The following is a 12,787-nucleotide window of genomic DNA, read 5'->3' on the forward strand; positions in this document are numbered from 1 at the left end:
TATGTTTCCCCTCACCTCTCCTGTCTCACAGCCACTGCCTTTTACAGACCTTTAGTATGTCTTTCCTGGACTCCAGTGATACCCTTATCCCTGTTCTCTCTACCTCTTGTGCGAAGCCGTCTCCAGGATCACGTCGTTCCCAGTCAGCCCTGCATCTAGCACACCTGTCCACCAGCACGTGCTCCATCATTTGGGTTGAGTGATGCCTAACCACCTGTGCAGCCCCCAATTTGCACTACTCCATACTTTGTTCTTTATACCCCAGCAATATGGACTTACTTTCAGTTCTTCGTCAAAATATGTCCCCTTTTTAAAACATGTGCTCTGCTCCCTGCCTGGGACCTCTGTTCTCTTTGTTGCCATGGAAACTCCCTTCAGGCCCAGCTCAAGTGTCTTCTTCCCTGAGAAAGTCCCCTACCTCCCCTGAACTGTCATGGGTACCCAGTCCTTATATGCCCTGTGCAGATGTCATTTATAATACCTTATCTGCAGCAAATTTGTGTTGAATTGTGTTTCCTGCCCCTCCCCCCAGACCAGACTGTAGGCTCTTTGAGAGCAGGAACCAATCCTTTGAGTTTTGTAACCCTTGTACACATGCCACATAGATGGATTATAACCATAGAATTCTATATTTTGAGGCAAGGAAGCTCAAGAAATGGTCCATATAGTCCCTGTCCTTGGGCCAATGAAGTACTACCATTCCCGTTTTATTAGTTGAGGCAGCTGAAACACAGAGAAGAAGTGACTTATTCTGATTCTACCTGGTAAACACCCTTCAAATATATCCCACCTGCTTCACCTAACCCAGGCCCTGCGGTACAGTAGTGGCTTCCCTGCCGTATTCCTCAACTCTAGTCCTGCATCCTCTAAACATCCTCCAACTGCTATCAAAAAACTTCTAAAGCTCCGACAACTTCAGTAACCTTCAGTGGCTTCAGTAACCTCTTCAGTCACCTTCAGTGGCTCCCTAGGACTCACAGAATAAAAATGAAGCTCCTCAAATACCTTTTTTGTTTCTGCTTCATCTCTTCCAATATATCCTTCAACCAAACACGACCACTCACCTATCACTAAATATTTCCTGAACTTTCCTGCCTCTATACTTGCAATTTCCTCCTCATCTATCAGAGATACAAATCCCACCTATTTTTAAAATGTCACCTTCTTCATAAACCCTAAAATCTCTCAAACAGCACCAAACTACATTTTCTTTGCTTCTACAGCACTGATGCCTCTACCAAAGCACTTTGCTTTATGCCATAGTTATTTTTATACATCTTATTTTCCTTGTAGGCTCTAAAGTTCCTTGAGGACATGAACTCTTCTGTGTTAACCATTAGTACCACACATCACCTAGTAAGTTTCCACCAAATACCTATTAAATTGATGTGGATCTGACGTGTAGATTTGGGAAGAGAGTTTGTTTCTCCTCAAATCATTTCAAATTGTAATTCAGTATTAGAATTATTGTTTCCTATGGAATCTCTGAGATTCTCTCTCTCTCTCTTTTTTTCTTTTAATGGGGCCTTTGATTCACAAAGTGAATCAAAGTGCTTGGGCCTGAGTCAGTGATGATCAGGCTTAGTTGAAACTCAATAGTGTCTGCTGGGCTGCTGAAGCTATAGAAACTCTGCACCAGCTATGCAAAGCCAAAAATGTACATGGGTTGCTTTGCTCAATGGGCAGAACTCAAGACTGTTGTCATAGCTCTGGCCAATAATTTTTTTGATGAAGATTGTTAGATTTTTACTGACCCTTTGGCAGTTGCAAGCCTAACTAATCTGCCATTTGGAAAACCAAAGATTCACAAATTAAAGATAGCTTCTCTGGGGCCATGAAGAGCGGAGACAAATTGCAGCTGCTGATCAAGCCATGGGGGTCACTCCTGTAGATATCCACAGTACAGGCCTCTTTCCTGATAAGACCAGCTGGAATCAAGCTGCTGTTCCAAGCTGCCACCATTTCTGGATCCATCATTTTACCTGACGTGGCAGCACATCTATCGTCATGGACTAGGCACAAAGTAAAGGACTCTGGGTTTCTTATGAGGAGGCTGCCACTCAGGGATTCCAGAGATTCATTAGGAAAATCCACACTATTTTCTATTTTACCATTCTCATGGATTTTCTCTGTAAGAAAAGTCCTGTTTAAAACAAATTCTGTAAGGTAACTGAATGTCTGAATCTATCCCATTAAGAAAAAACATCGTCCTGTCTCCCTCCCTTTCTTCCTTCTTTTCTTTCTTCCTTACCCTCCTTCCTCCCTTCATTCCTCTTTCCTGTCTTTCTTTCTGAGACCATCAAAATGCAACCTATGGCTCAGGGGTCACTGTAGCTTCCAAACCAAAGTCAGCTTTTTGCAACCCCTTTGCCATGTCAGCAGTTCACCTCCTTCTCTCTGATGTATACAGACTACACCTGAACCAGTGTGAGTCATGTTATTTGTATGACATTAAAACAGGGCATCTGATAACATCTGTTCCCTTTCTCTGATCCAAATCATGAATGGAGCTCCTCTTTCTTCCCTTAGTCACCAGCTTTTGAATATTCGCAGTCTGTGATAGTACAAAGAAATGCATTTTGAACTCTAAGCAGTCTATAGTTAAAGTGAGGAAGCCACAAGGGGAGAAAACACAGAGCGGACCCCTAATAATAATGACTTTTCTGAAGTGGAAGTGAGCTATGGAAGACGGGAGAGAAGAGTGAGAACGAATGACTGAGAGCAATGAAAGTTTACAAAGAAACCCAAGAAAGCTAAACCTCTGCTTATGGATGAAAAGGAAGTGAATAAATAGTCTTGTGCCCTTCACGTACCAGGTACTCCATAGCCATTTATTTAAGAATTTCGACAGTGCTTAAAGGATAGGGCGTGCATTCCTAGAATGGAGAATCAATTTAAAAAAACTATTCCTTTGAGAGAGCCATGGTAATTTTAAGGCTATGGAATGACTTGTTTAAATGGTTTGACTGGAACTTAATCAAAGTCTCTTAAGTTCCTCTTTACATGCAATTCTGTATAAACCGAGTTTGAGATGGTCTTTGATTCTAGATATTTATAGTCTGGGTCTATATCAAAATTTTTACAGATGAGCTGCATTGAGAAAATGCATTTTTAAACTACTTAACTCTGTTTTTTCAACCAGGTAGAGCCACTCATCCAGCCCCAATTTTGCTAGGTAAGCACAGTTAATAAGAACTGGAGCAAACCTGATCAACTGGATTATGAGTCCTGAACCTGTTGGCCACAGGCAGTAGACAGATGTTATTGGTGCAGAGTCAAAGAGAAGATAGGCAACTGATCCAACACAGAAGCAAAGAGTTGGGATATTGAAGTGGAAATTGCATCAGGTTTGTGGTCAAAACAATCACAAAATCATGAGGGTGGGAGATAGGACCACTTGGTGAGTTTGCTGGAGGGGATCAGAGAGGATGGATAAGTTGCAGAATTGGGGGGGAGAAGGCAGAAAGCCAAGGTGGCACAAGGAGAAGACTTGTATCTTGCTATTGAAAGATTCCATTACTGGGCCACAGGAGGTGGCAGCAGGTTAAAAATAGGCGAGAGACAGCACTATTTTGGTTGCAGCCATAAGATACATGATGAAGAGCAAGGTAAGTATTTCAATGAAGACAAAGAGAACATGAAGTCCACGGTCTTGTAATGGGGAGAAATCGACTTCATATCATAAGGGGGGTTGGCTGGGTTTAGAATGTATCATCCATATGCCACAAAGAGCAATATGTATTTTTAGGTGATCTTCCTTTTTGCTTACTCTTCATCTAATCCATTTCTTAAGTTCTGTAAATTCTACTTCCCAAGTATTGCCTGGATCCATCCACTTCTATCGGCTCCCACTGCTAATGCTCTGTTCTAGGATACTAAGATCTCTTCTCTTTACTACTGCAGCAGCCACCTAAATGTCTCTCCACTTCTATTCTTGTCTCTCTCTGATTTATTTTCCATATAGGTATAAGAAAGAACTTATTAAAATAGCAATCAGATATTTTCTGATGTTTGGGACAATCTCCTTAAAGTCCTTCAATGGCTCCCCATTTCACTTAGAATAAATTATAATGATAAAAACAGCACACACATACCACATTCAGTATGCCAGCCACTATACTATGAGCATTACACATATTAATTTATTTAGCATTTGACCCTGTAAGGAAGGTACTATTATCATACGTATATTTATCAGATGAGGAAACTGAGGCACTGAGAGGGAATTTGTCCAAGAAGTCTGTCTTACCCTGGGTTTCCAAGAAAGCAGAGCCTGCAGTAAACACCTTGTACCACTGCCCTGTTAAGGGTGCAATGTCAGGCAAGTAGCCGTGAGTCAGGCAAAGAGAGACAACCAGTATCAAGGTGAGACCACCTCTGGTATCAAGTACAACTGAGTGCTTGATCTTGCCTCACTATCTCTACATCAGGACACTCCATCTGGTGGAGATGGGGCAGGATTTAGTCACTGGCATCTCCCTCTCTCTCTCTTTGGTCAGAGGTTTACCCCATGGGGCCTTAGCCCCCTGGCACTTGTGCCCACAGGCGGGTCTTTGCACCAGTAAGAATGTACCTGGGCAAAAGATGACAGGTGTGACAGGGCATAAGGCAAGCTCTTACCAGGCTGGTCTATGTGAATTCCATCAGAACCCAGACAGAGCCGCCTGTCACACTGGCAGCTGGGGCAGAATGAGTAGCCAAAGACCCTCGAGATATGTGAGGCCGGAGGGTCAGAAGTAGGGCACAAATGGCTGATGCACACAGATAGTGAGTAGTAGAGATGGGACACAGCACTGGCAGCCTGGCCTCAAAGCCCATCCATTTAATTGCTAATATACTGCCTTGCCTGGTAAGAGCCAAACCCTACACTGTGTCCAACAACGCCCTGCACAGTCTGGCCCCTGCCATCTGCCAACTCCATCTTGCACCATTCTTTTTCTCACTCACTAAGCTCCAGGCAAACTGTTCTTTCAGTTCCTAAACTACCCTCCATCCCTTCCTGCTGCAGGGCCTTAACACATGTTAGTCTTTCTGTGGAGATGCTTTTTCTTCCTCTTCTGCATGGCAAGCACTTCCTTATCTTTTAGTCACAGTCTAAGTGTCACCTTCTCAGAGAGGCCCTCCTGACCACTCTATAAAAGAGGATTTCCTCTTGTAATCCTCCTCCTCAACTGTACATGTATTTCTTTTACAATACTGATCATAGCTTGAAGTCATTTTATTAATTTCTTTGGTAACTTCCTTGTTGTCGGTCTCTCCACTAGAATATAAGCCTGTTGAGACAAGGGCAATGTCTGCCTCATTCACCATTATATCCTCAGCACAGAGCACAGTGCCTGACCCAAGGAGATGCTTGGTAAATATTTGTAGAATGAGTAAATAAAGGGCTCTTATATGAGAAACAGATTTTAAGGTGGCATTGTCCATATCAGTGTTTGAAGTAAAAACACCACGGAATTACTGAATGGACAAATGGGAGGCACTACAGGTGAAGGTAACAGACTGGAAGGAAAGCGATGGATGACCTGGCTCCCTCAAATTTCCTTCCAGCTCTAGGATTCCTTGAACTATGGAGGATATCTTTAAGGAGGTGCAAAAGAAACAGGAAGGAAGCAAAAGTAGGAATTCCTAAGGAAGTTCAAAAGAGGAAATGTCAACAATCCGGCACATTGTATGACAAACAGGAAGTTATTTAAAGCAGGGTTTTGAAACTATGAATCTGTAAATGGGTTACAAAAATCCAGAAACCCCCATAAAATTTTATATAAAAACATGTCTATATATGCATACACAATTTTCTAGGCAATAGTTTCTGTCATAAAACTCGTAACCTTCACTTAGTTAGGAAACACTGATTGCAGCAACATCTAGATAATCGAGACTCACTTCCTCAGTTTTCAAATGAAGACATCAAAACTCAAAGGCATTATGAGACCTGCTAAATTCAAACAAAATCAATTAGGTGACATGAAGGCTCAGGATTCATGTCTCCGGATTCCCGTTCCAGCGTTCTTTGTTGCACCACAATGCCTTCCTGAAACTAAGTCATGAAATGCTATGTGAAGAAAAAAGAAAAGTTTAATTTCTTGGAAAAAAAGAAGAGAAAATCCAAACTGGTTAAAAAGGTAAATGCAATAGAATCACAAGGCTAGAGGAGCCTCAAGGGTCCATTGAACAGTTCCCTGATTCCAGGTGAAACTCCTGTAAACGTCCTAGAATGCTCATTTGTCAAGATGGTTAAGGAATATGAAAGAAGGGTCAAAATAATTATTCAGCCATTTAACTTAGAAGCAAAAAGCTAGATGATCTTTATTTCATAAACGTTAACATGAATAAGTTGTTCCTCAGTATCCATGATTGGTTCCAAGATCCCCTGGGATACTAAAATCCATGGATGCTCAAGCCCCTTATGTAAAATGCCATAGTATTTTCATATAACCTACACACATCCTCTGATATACTTGTTTAAAATCATCTCTAGATTACTTATAATACCCATCACAAAGCCAATACATCACTACCTTTACGTAGTACTCAGCATGCAGCAAATTCAAGTTTTGTGTTTTGGAATTTTGTGAAATTTTTTTTCTGAATATTTTCCAGTTGGTTGAATTTATGGATACAGAACCCTTGGATATGGAGGGCCAATTGTATAAAGCTAAGTTGCCCACAGAAAAGAATTTTAAAATAAAAGCATAAACTGACAACCTATCAAAGTCCAATGCTCAGCTATGATGCAAAGCAAAAATAGAAATATGGTATGTTTTTTCGTAACTGCTAAAACAGCAAAATGTGCTGAACATTTAATTATCTTTCACAATGTAAGTTTAAGGATAAATTAAGTAAATGAAATCCACAATCTCTAGTCCTCATTTTAGGCATTTAATCAACTTTTGTTCAGAGAACATCAGACTATTAGGATATCTGAGTTCAAATTCTTATGTCTGCCACTAATTCCTAAACTTAGACGAGTCAATTTCTCTGGTTCTCAGCTTCTTCCATCTTCACAGTGGAAAAAGGTTGATCTTGGACAGTGTCCTTCAAACTGTTTTTATTGTTTTTCATTTTTTAAATTTAATTTTTTTGATTACCATACACACAGTAAGACATATATTTTATATTATCTGCATGCATAAACATATATGCCTATAATTGAAGTAAAAGTTTCATAAGACAATACTGACGCTTTGTAAATTCAGTGCACTCTGATATTTTCTATTCTATTAGACTGTGTCCTGTTGGGTTGTTTTTTTTTTTAATGCAGGTCATGACTTATTAAATTGATCTCATGACCTACACATGGGTCACAACCTACAATTTAAAAGACATTACAAAAAACATTAAGATCACTTGTAGCTTTCATATTCTACTAATAAACGTTCTACAAGAACCACAAGTCAATAGTACAATCAATTCACTTGAATTTCTATTTTCTCCCTTCCTATGCCGAAGGTGAAAATGGGCAATGATGGAGATTTACAGGTAAAGAAAGGGAAAGGTAAAGAGCTTTGAGCATCCATGAAAGGAAATTCTGCCAGTAAGTCATTTAGCATTTACCATAGAGAAAAAGACAGGACATCCACAACTAAATGGGAACGTTTTCGCTGACATTTTTTTTAACCTGCCTATGAACCATTTGAGATTTAAAAGCTTCCAAAGAGAATGTTTCAGAGAAGCAGGAAGCTGAGGGGGTAGAAAGAAGGAGAGGAGAAGGAAAAGGGAGAAAAAGAAGGAAGGGAGAAAAAAGAGGTAAATGGCCAGTGTTGGAGGGTGGTCTTGACCCTAGACCTTCACTGATGCAAACCTCGGTCCACAGAAAAACACCCGATACATCTATGATAAGGACCTCCTGAGCCACGTCACATGCTCCACCACTAGATCGCTCCTTAGAAATCCCAAATATGACCGTTACACGTCTGCTACAAATACCTCAGCGCTTTCTCTGCCTCTCCAGGGTAAAGTACAAACTCTTCAGCATGGCACACAAACCATTCCCAATCTGGTTGCACCCTCCGCTATTCCCCCAGCACCATCCACGACCTGCTTGCACACACACCACCAGTTACATAAGGTCCTTGGCATTCTCCAAACACCCTTCTGATGCATCCAGGATTTTGTTTCAGCTCTTCTCTTTTTCTAGAATACCTCCTCTCCGCCTACCTCTTCTAGATCTTCAGGTATCTTTTTTCTGTCATGCACACCTGGTCTGTGCCCCTCTAACACTCTGCTTACCACAATCACATGCTAACAAAAGGTATCACAACACATCGTATCTGTTCACCTGCCCCACTAGACCAAGGGTTCCTTGAGAGCAGGGATCGTGTCCATCCTACTCAAGGTGAACAGTTTCCAATACATAGCAGAAATTCATTAAATATTTGTTAACTGAATGAGAATCAGAGGATTCTACTATATTCTACTTGTCCCAGCTGCTGTGGGTTATGGGGAGCTCGAACTTCAGCTACCGTGCTTGGCAGCGAAGTGTGATCAGATTAAATAGATTAATTCTCTACCCTCCTGATGAAACTTTAGCAAAATCTTCTCAAAAAAGTAAAATGCGAATCTTCACTGGTTAAAGGAAAGAAGAATGATAATGATTCAGCAGAATGGAAACATAAGCCCCTAGCAGCCACCAAGGAGAATGTCATCCTCTGAAAATGGCCCCTCCAAAAAAGTTTGAAATTAAAAGAGAAACAACTCAGAAAACAGAAAACCACAGTGGATAATTAACAGATTTTAGGAAATTTCATAGTAAAAATTGTATGTGTGAAAGAAAGAAAAGCACGTCTAAAACTCATAGCTGTATTTCTACTTTGGCTACTAAAAGAGTAGAATTTCTCTAAAACAATGAATCACTGGTGTGACGAGCAAGTAACATGAGATCAGGATAATTCATTTTCAAAATATCGTCAATAAAACAAGAAATGGTCACTTTAATCCAATAAGGGATAGTGATAGGAGGAACAAGATAATGAATACTAACCCCAAGGGGGGAAAATGAAATATCACATCTTAGAAAATGAACAGAGGCGAGTCCAGTGAAAGCCCAAAATAAGGAGGAGATAAAACAAAACATGATTCCAGAGTGGCCAAACAGACCCTTTGGCATTGAAGTCATTTCAGATTTGGTGTCTTAACAGGAAACACAAGTGAACAGCCAGGAAGTGAAGAACATGCTTCCATTAAATGCTGATAAAAAGCAGATGAGAAAATACAAAGAACTGGGGCCGTAGTTTAAACCTCCTTGTCTCTATGACATATGGGATATCTCAATTAGATAATGATTTCTCTGCATTTCCTAGAGAACAAAGGAACTGAATGAAAGTAAATTGTTTGTGGGTTATCAGAAAGAATAAAGAAGCCTGATTGCAAAGTATTTCCCAGTGAGTCAAAGTCTGGTCTTCGGTGAACTATTTGAAGAAAATGTCTGTGAGCACATGAAGAAATGCAACCAGTAAAATAATATTATTTCTTGAGCACAAGTCAAGATAATGATGTGATTATGTTTTCATCATTGCTGGGATTTTGTCCTAAAAATTACTGATGGTTATCTGTTGGTGGAAAAACTGTGATTTTTTAAAAATTTTTTCTATTACTTATGTTTATATTATCAAAAGTTTTTACAATGAACATGTATTATTATTGGAAGGAAATAAAATTCCCTTTCCACTCTTCTTTTTCCAAAAAGAAAAATTCTGAGTAGGATAACATCCAAAAATTTGGTTTATTTGATCTGGTGTGGCAGAAATATGAAAAATGTGATCCCATCAATTCAAATCACTACCCAGATGATTGCTAGGAAATTAGACTATTCAGAAGAGCATCAAATCCAGACTTTGAGAAGTGGAAACTGGGGGACGGGGTTCCAGTAGTAGCAGGGTCTTTAATAACATCTTCTCCCTGGGTGGAGGAGGATTTGTGCTATTGTTGCTGTTACTTTGCAGTAAGTAAGCAAGCACGGTTAGGGGACTTTTATTCTAATGGACTTAGTCATTGACTATGTCATTACCAAGTCCTTGATTGAAAGGAACAGAAACTAACTCAGCTAGCTCAGAATTTTTGAAAGTAGGTTTATTTTTAAGGACACAAGAACCATAAAAATATTTAGTCCAACCCTATGGGAGCTGTGGATGGGAACTGGTAGGCTACTGGGCTGGGGGTCACGCTCCCTATGTCCTGGGAACTACACGGCCTATCTCCTCTGGTCTTTCTGAATATCCTGCCCCATTCTTACCTCTGCAGACCAGATCCCTTCACTGATTCAAAATTTCTCTACTCTCCTGTGATCTGGGCCTTCATGTGGCTTTTTGTATGACACAAAACTGTCCCCAGGCATGATGCCACATGACAGAGCTCCCCGCAGCTAACATAAACTTTCAGACGGTCAATTCCACATTGGTTCCAAGAGAAGACGCTGATTGTCTCAGCTTGGGTGAAGTGTACAGATCTGCCCTGCAGAGGGGCTGGGATACATTACATCAGTGGCCACCCATGCTCAGCCCTTCAGCAGAGGCTTGCGGGGGGTAAGTTCCAGAGAAAGGGAGTTTGTGCCAACAAACATCCAGAATATATTTATTGTGTTTTATTTTTTATTTATTTATTTTTAAGAGATAAGAGTCTTGTTCTGTTGTCCAGGCTGGAGTACAGTGGCATGATCGTAGCTCACTGTAATCTCAAACTCCCAGGCTCAAGTGATCTTCCTACCTCAGCCTTCAGAGTAGTGTGCCTACCGCACCTGGCTAATTTTTTTTTTTTTTTTTAGAGATGGGGTCTCTCATGTTGCCCAGGCTGGTCTCGAACTCCTGGCTTCAAGCAATCTGCCTGCCTCAGACTCCCAAAGTGCTGGGATTACAAGCATGAACCACCACACCCAGTTATTTATTACATTTTATTAAGCATCTTTGGATGAATCTGCATTCCTTCTACTCATCCAAGTCTCATTCCCACCGCAGCCTGCTCTTTCCTGGCTGAAGCAGAAAGCAACTAATTCGCAATAAAGTGCTTATGGCTGACAAAGTGACTTTACAGCAAACCACTCGTCCTCTTAGGGATCGACTTACTTTACTTTTCTCTAAAGACACAGAACTTGGATTGTTTTTTAGTGTAACTTTCTAGTATAGAAATTGTTTTCTAGTATAACTTTCTAAATCTCAAAGATTAAAGTTGAAAATCACCTCTCCAAGGCTATTTTCATTTTTAAAGAGAATTCTAAATAATAATAGTTAACGTACATTTAGTGCTTACTATATGTCAGGCACTTTTTTAAGAGCTTCACATATGATAATTTGTAATCCTTACAACAACCCCAGCGAGAGTGTTAATTAGGATAATACTAACAGTGACAACAAATAAATGCTGAAAATATTGATATATACCTTAAACAAAATCCAGGCTTATTTCCTGCTCACATCGCAGGCCGGGTGGGTATTTCTGGTCTGTGTGTGGCTCTTCTCCACTTGGTGATTCAAGAACCCAGGCCTTTTTTCTCTTGTGTCTCTGCCATCTCCTAAACCTCACTGTCATTTCCTTCTAGCCAGGGAAGAAAAAAGAGAGTGAGGAGAAGTTACCCATATCTTAAAGAGCCTGGCCCAGAAATGACTCACTTTATTTTTTAAATTTCAAAATATTAAGGATATACAAAAGATTTCGTTACATGAATACCTTGTATAATGCTTAAGTCAGTGCCCTAAGTGTATGCATCACCTGAATAGCGTTCATTGCACCCAATGGATAAGTTTTGACCCCTCACCTACCCCCTTCTTGGTTTCCAGTGTCCTTTACATTTCTTTGTGCCCATCGTTTAGCTCCCAATTATTAGTGAGAGCATAAGTGCTTTTCTATTCCTGAGATATTTCACTTAGGATAATGGTCTCCGGTTCCATCCCAGTTTCTGCAAAGGACATTATTTCATTCCTTCATGTGGCTGAGTAGTACTTCATGGTATATATACCACATTTTCTTTATCCACTCATGAACTGATGGGCACTTAGGTTGATTCCACATGTTTGCAATTGTGAATTGTGCTGCAATAGACATTTGAGTGCAGGTGTCTTTTTGATAAAATGACTGCCTTTGGGTAGACACACTTTTAAATCTTCTCTATTGGTGAGAACTAATCTGGAGACAATACCTCGATGCAAGGGGAGTAGGAAATACAGTCTCCAATGGGACATCCAGTTCTCAGAAGAAACATCATTCCTGATTTGCACATTTTATAATGATAAAACAGTGACAAGATAACCACAATAAAAGCTCCCATTATGAAAGGGAAGAATTGTGAAGACATAGCAATTGTTGATGCATTGCAGTAACAGATTCTGCCTTTTAGGTTATCGTAAGCATAGTTTTTTAAATGCTTTGCCAAGGCATAAGGTGGGTCTCCCTCTTACCAGCACTCAACATCTGTTTCTGCTACCCAAGTGTTCAGTCAATAACTGTTACTCTAGATTTATTGTAGTAATACTTCTTTCAAGGTAGCAATTATTGTGTTAATTAGGGTACTGTTAGGGGAGTGCAAAACATACAGCTCAAACTTAACAGATGTCTATTTCTCGTTCATCTAACCACCCAAGTCAGTGTCACCTGTGGATGGTCAGCTTTCCTCCATGCGGTGATTCAGGTATCCAGTCTCCTCCCAGCTTGTGGTTCAGTCTTCCCCTAAAGCCACATCTTCAAAAGAATTCAGCAGGTGGAAGGAAAAAGATGGTGGAGAATGTATACTTTCTTCTTAAATCTTGACCTGAAAATGCGATACATCACTTCTACTCATAGTACACAGGTTAGAACT

The sequence above is a fragment of the Propithecus coquereli genome, unplaced genomic scaffold (genome assembly GCF_000956105.1).
Source record: "Propithecus coquereli isolate 6110/MARCELLA unplaced genomic scaffold, Pcoq_1.0 Scaffold487, whole genome shotgun sequence".
Taxonomy (NCBI): domain Eukaryota; kingdom Metazoa; phylum Chordata; class Mammalia; order Primates; family Indriidae; genus Propithecus; species Propithecus coquereli.